We start from the raw sequence: 6,473 nt of genomic DNA, 5'->3' as shown, positions 1-6,473 counted from the left end.
GGAGTGTGGAAGGGGGATTCCTACAGGCAGCTGGCTCTGATACCAACTTGTGACGCCCCCAATTCAATCGTACACTAATCATGCACGCAAATGTGTACGATCAAGATCAGGGACTCACGGGAAGATATCACAACACAACTCTAAAACATAAATAAGTCATACAAGCATCATAATACAAGCCAGGGGCCTCGAGGGCTCGAATACAAGTGCTCGATCATAGACGAGTCAGCGGAAGCAACAATATCTGAGTACAGACATAAGTTAAACAAGTTGCCATAAGATGGCTAGCACAAACTGGGATACAGATCGAAAGAGGTGTAGGCCTCCTGCCTGGGATCCTCCTAAACTACTCCAGGTCGTCGTCAGCGGGCTGCACATAGTAGTAGGCACCTCCGGTGTAGTAGGAGTCGTCGTCGAAGGTGGCGTCTGGCTCCTGGACTCCAGCATCTGGTTGCGACAACCAGAAAGAAAGGAAAGGGGGAAAAAGGGGGGGAGAAAGCAACCGTGGGTACTCATCCAAAGTACTCGCAAGCAAGGAACTACACTACATATGCATGGGTATATGTGTAAGGAGGCCATATCAGTGGACTGAACTGCAGAATGCCAGAATAAGAGGGGGATAGCTATTCCTATTGAAGACTACGCTTCTGGCAGCCTCCATCTTGCAGCATGTAGAAGAGAGTAGACTAAAGTCCTCCAAGTAGCATCTCCAAGTAGCATCTCCAGTAGCATCGCATAGCATAATCCTACCCGGCGATCCTCTCCTCGTCGCCCTGTAGAAAAGCGATCACCGGGTTGTCTGTGGAACTTGGAAGGGTGTGTTTTATTAAGTATCCGGTTCAAGTTGTCATAAGGTCAAGGTACAACTCCAAGTCGTCCTGTTACCGAAGATCACGGCTATTCGAATAGATTAACTTCCCTGCAGGGGTGTACCAACTTACCCAGCACGCTTGATCCCATTTGGCCGGACACACTTTCTTGGGTCATGCCTGGCCGCGGAAGAAGAACACGTCGCAGCCCCACCTAGGCTCAACGGAGAGGCCAGCATGCCGGTCTAAACCTAAGCGCGCAGGGGTCTGGGCCCATCGCCCTGAGCACACCTGCACGTTGCATACGCGACCGGAAGCAGACCTAGCCTAGTGGCGTTCCAGTCCAATCCGGCGCGTGCCACTCAGTCGCTGACGTCACGAAGTGCTTCGGCTGATACCACGACGCCGGGATACCCATAACTACTCCCGCGTAGATGGTTAGTGCGTATAGGCTCGTAACCAACTCAGATCAAATACCAAGATCTCGTTAAGCGTGTTAGGTATCCGCGAACGCTGAACAGGGCCAGGCCCGCCTCTCTCCTAGGCGGTCTCAACCTGCCCTGACGCTCCGCCACAAAGATTCACTCGCGGGTGCTCCACCAGCCGACCCGACTATAGTCTCCACATGTATCATGTACAAGTATATAGTATATACCCGAGATCACCTCCCGAGTGATCTCGGCCCGATAGTATAGCACGGCAGACGGACAAGAATGTAGGGCCACAGATGAAAATACTAGCATCCTATACTAAGCATATAGGATTGCAGGTAAAGGTAACAACAGTAGTAACAAGGACAGGCTATGCATCAGGATAGGTATAACAGAAAGCAGTAACATGCTACACTACTCTAATGCAAGCAGTATAGAGTAGAATAGGCGATATCTGGTGATCAAGGGGGGGGGGGCTTGCCTGGTTGCTCTGGCAAGAGAGAGGGGTCGTCAACTCCGTAGTCGAACTGGGCAGCAGCAGCGTCGGTCTCGTAGTCTACCGGAGAGAAGAGGGGGAAGAAACAATAAATATAATGCAAACATAAGCATGACGGTGCATGACAAGACAAGTAATGGTGCTAGGCGTGCCCTAGCGTGGTATGAGGTGGTACCGGTTAAGGGGGGAAACATCCGGGAAAATATCCCCGGTGTTTCGTGTTTTCGGGCAGAGGAGCCGGAGGGGGGAAAGTTGCGGGTTGATAGGTTAGGGGGTGTGGCGGACGAACGGAGTTGCGTATCCGGGATTCGTCTCGTCGTTCTGAGCAACTTTCATGTTGAAAATATTTTAATCCGAGTTATGGATTAAAAGATATGATTTTCTAAAGATTTTATTAATTTCTGGAATTTAATTAATTATTAATTAATTCGAAAAATGGATTTATGACGTCAGCATGATGTCATGCTGACATCAGCAGTCAACAGAGTTGACTTGGTCAACCTGACATGTGGGTCCAGTGGGACCCACCTGTCATCTCTCTTTAGGTTAATTACAGATTAGTTAATTTAATTACTATTTAATTAACCTAACTAGTTAATTAAATTAATTAAACCGGATTAATTAACTTAATTAATTCATTAGATAATTAATTATTAATAATTAATTTTATTAAATCATTTTTATTTTTATTTATTATTTTTATTTTTAATTCCTTTTTTTAATAAAACGTTATGGGGCGTGGGCCCCTCTGGTCAGTGGCACAGGGGGCCATAGCGGGTATGCGGGCGCTGGGCGCTGGGCGCAAAGCGGGGCGGGGACCGATCGGGCACCCGCACAGAAGGAGGCGAGGCCATGGCCGGTGGCGGCCCCATGGCAGGTGACCACCGGCGGCGGCGGCGGAGGAGCACCGGAGCGCTGCGGTGGCGGACCGGCATAAGGCCGGTGGCCAGGGACTGCGGGCGCGCGAGCCGATGGCCAGGCGCCGGCACGAGCGCGAGGGGGCGCGGGTGGGGGGAGCGGGGTCGTCGACGCGGTGAGCGCGGGCCGGGACGGAACATAGAGAAGGGGAGGTGCTCACGGGGAGGGGCGCGTAGGGTCTAGGCAGTGGGGGTTGAGGAGGACGTCGGGGACGATGCGTCATGGAGGAAGCCGACCGGCGAGGAGGTCCGGCGAGGCGGCGTTGTCGACGCGGCGGTCCTCGGGTGGCGGCGGTGGCGACGGCGCGGCATCGGGGCTCGGGGCGCCGCGGGGTTGAGCCCCCGCTCCAGATCGGGGGTGGAGAGGCCGGGGCGGCACACGGACGGGAGGAGAAGGAGGGGCGATGACGGGCGGCGGCGAGGTGGCCTCGGCCGGTGAAGCCATCGGGCGGTGACCGGCGATGGTGCTCCGGGCGAGGGGCGTCGTTGCCCCTCGATCTAGGTCGGGGGAGAGGGAGGAGCGGGGTCGTGGGATCGGGCGATGTCGGGGGCGTGCGCCAGGGGCGATGGGGAGGCGGCGATGGGTTCGGGCCCGATCCCGATTGGATCGGGGGGGGGGGAGGGAGTGGGGGCGAGAGGAGAGGTGGGGATCGTGCTGGTGAGTGGGGGAGGGGGTTAGGGTTTCGTCGAGGGAGTCGGGCCATATAGGCCAGGGAGGGGTGCTGGGAATGGGCCGGCCTGACTGGTGGCCAGGTTGGCCGGCTGGGCCACGAAGCCCACTGGGGAAGGGGGGTTTCTGTTTTCTTTTCTTGTTGTTTTTATTTATTTATAGTTCCTGTTTTCATATTAGTTTTACTTTATTTTTAGTTATATAAAATATACCACTAGCCCCTAAATTAGTATTTATAAATACTCTATTGCCACATGAATTTCTCCTACCTAATAAAATAGTTTAATGTTTTAATAATTATAAAATGCATTTAATTATTTGTTTAAGCCACTGTTTTATTTAGTTTAGTGCTTTTAATTATTTTATAAAAATGTGATCCTCCACCATAATTACCTAAGCATTATTTGCCACCTCTAGAACATTTTAATTTTAATGTTTGAAAACTTTACCGTTTGACTTGATTTTGAATCTTGAATTCGAACGAGATTGAATCATCGTGAGATTTACAACAGTAAGAGTGGTGATGTGGCATCATTAGCAGAGGTTACTGTAGCTTGATTATCCGGGCGTCACATCGAACTACTTATTCAAAAAGTATTAGTTTTACTAAATAATTATTCAAGAATATTAGTGTTACTAAATAATTATTTCAGTTTTTTTGAATTTTGGTCAAAACTGGTCAAACTATGGTCAAACAATGGTCAAACTACTTATTCAAGAAATATTTGTGTTACTAAATAATTATTTCCTTTTTTTGAATTTTGGTCAAATCTGGTCAAACTATGGTCAAACTACTTATTCAAGAAATATTAGTGTTACTAAATAAATATTGTTTTTTAGAACAATAGTTTCAAACTCAGAGAGTGAAATGTGTGACTTCATGCTCAAGCTAAATTCCTGAGGGTTAATAGGATTGACATCTTACTATTGTCAGGAAAACAACAAGTGCAGACTTGGAAACGAGGGAGAATAGAAACCGAAAGTTAAGCGTGCTCAGGCTGGAGTAGTGAGAGAATGGGTGACCGTCCGAGAAGTTAGATGATTTGGAATGATGAGGGGTGATTAGAGATTAGAGGTTAAATTAAGCAGTGATGAGGGGTGATTAGAGATTAGAGGTTAAAATAATTCAGAAATTTGAAAATAAAAAAATCAAAAAAATCATAAAATTTCCTTTAGTACCGGTTGGTGTTACCAACCGGGACTAAAGGTGGACCTCCAGGCAGCGGCCACGTGGAGGGCCTTTAGTCCCGGTTCAACCGGGACTAAAGGGGGAGGCTTTAGTAACGACCCTTTAGTCACCGGGACTAAAGGCCCTTATGAACCGGGACTAAAGGCCCTTTTTCTACTAGTGAGGGCCTCATATCCTTAATGAATTATTATGGCGGTGCATATATTGATCGAGGCATTAGGATGAGTGTTCACTCGCCCTGGGTTAATCATTTGCTTTTTACGGACGACAATTTAATCTTTATGAATGTAAAGGTGGAAAGTGCAAATAGATTGAATGATATCCTCATGATTTATGTTGCCTGCTCTGGACAGGCAGTAAACCGGGAGAAGAGTGCAGTTTACTTCAGTCCTAATGTGTTACCACCTCTAAGGGCTGAGATTAAACAGACACTAGGAATTCTTGTGGAAGCTTTTACCGAATGCTACTTGGGTTTACCAACAGCGGTCGGCAGGATCACAAGTGGAAGTTTCTCTCATATTGGTGAGAGAAGCCGGAGTAAGATGCAAGGTTGGTCAGAAAAGAATTTGTCATGTGCTGGGAGGGAAGTTTTGCTCAAATCAGTGGTCCAAGCCATCCCTACGTTCAGCATGTCTTGCTTTCAACTGACCAAGGGGGTCTACTCACAATTAACTTCTTCCATGGCTAAATATTGCTGGAGCAGTGATATTGACAGGAGATCTCTTCATTGGTTGTCTTGGCAGAATCTCTCTGTACCGAAAGCAGAAGGAGGCATGGGTTTTCGTGACTTTGAGCTTTTTAATTTAGCCCTACTTGGTAAGCACAGGTGGCGACTAATGACACACCCTGACTCCTTGTGTTCGCGAGTTCTGAAAGGCAAGTATTTCCATAACTGTAGTTTCCTGGACGCTACAGCGCCTCGCTCGGCGTCTGCTACGTGGAAAGCTATTATTTCAGGTCGAGATGCGTTGGAGCAAGGCTTGATCAAGAGAGTTGGGGATGGTGAATCCATCTCCATCTGGACGGATCGCTGGATACCGAACACGGCTACTGTCAGCGTTAAAACCGGCGGATCTCGGGTAGGGGGTCCCGAACTGTGCGTCTAGGCGGATGGTAACAGGAGGCAGGGGACACGAAGTTTTACCCAGGTTCGGGCCCTCTTGATGGAGGTAAAACCCTACGTCCTGCTCGATTAATATTGATGATATGGGTAGTACAAGAGTAGATCTACCACGAGATCAGAGAGGCTAAACCCTAGAAGCTAGCCTATGGTATGATTGTCTGTTGGCCTATGGACTAAAACCCTCCGTTTTATATAGACACCGAAGAGGGCTAGGGTTACATAAGGTCGGTTACAAAGGAGGAGATATACATATCCGTAGTGCCTAGCTTGCCTTCCACGCCAAGTAGAGTCCCATCCGGACACGAGACGAAGTCTTCAATCTTGTATCTTCATAGTCTAACAGTTCGGCCAAAGGATATAGTCCGGCTGTCCGGAGACCCCCTAATCTAGGACTCCCTCAGTAGCCCCCGAACCAGGCTTCAATGACGATGAGTCCGTCGCGCAGTGTTGTCTTCGACATTGCAAGGAGGGTTCTTCTCCAACTTTCAAGTGTTCGTAAGCAGTGTCCGGCTCCATAAATGTTGAACATCTTGGCTTCTGTGCCCAATAAGGGCTTTCTCCCACGCGTCGAGCGAATACGAGGCGCCAGGGCGTTTTTACCTTCACCCCCTAGCCATAAATAAATTTTCTATTAAAGGAATGGGGATTCTTAGATCCGATCCATACCATCCTCCCCCAGTGAGAGTTCATCAGAGCGTGTTTCAGAAAGATCCATTCCAGCATGGCTGACCTCCGTAGCTCCTCCTCCCGCCCCCGTAGCCCTAAGCCCGACGATTGGGAGAGGTGTTCAGTCCCGCATAGTCGATTAGTCGAGCTGCAGACTAAGGTATTTCTCCCT

This window comes from Triticum aestivum, chromosome 1A, assembly GCF_018294505.1.
Source record: "Triticum aestivum cultivar Chinese Spring chromosome 1A, IWGSC CS RefSeq v2.1, whole genome shotgun sequence".
NCBI lineage: Eukaryota > Viridiplantae > Streptophyta > Magnoliopsida > Poales > Poaceae > Triticum > Triticum aestivum.
The sequence above is the reverse complement of the archived record's forward strand: the minus strand, read 5'-3'. Positions refer to the sequence as shown.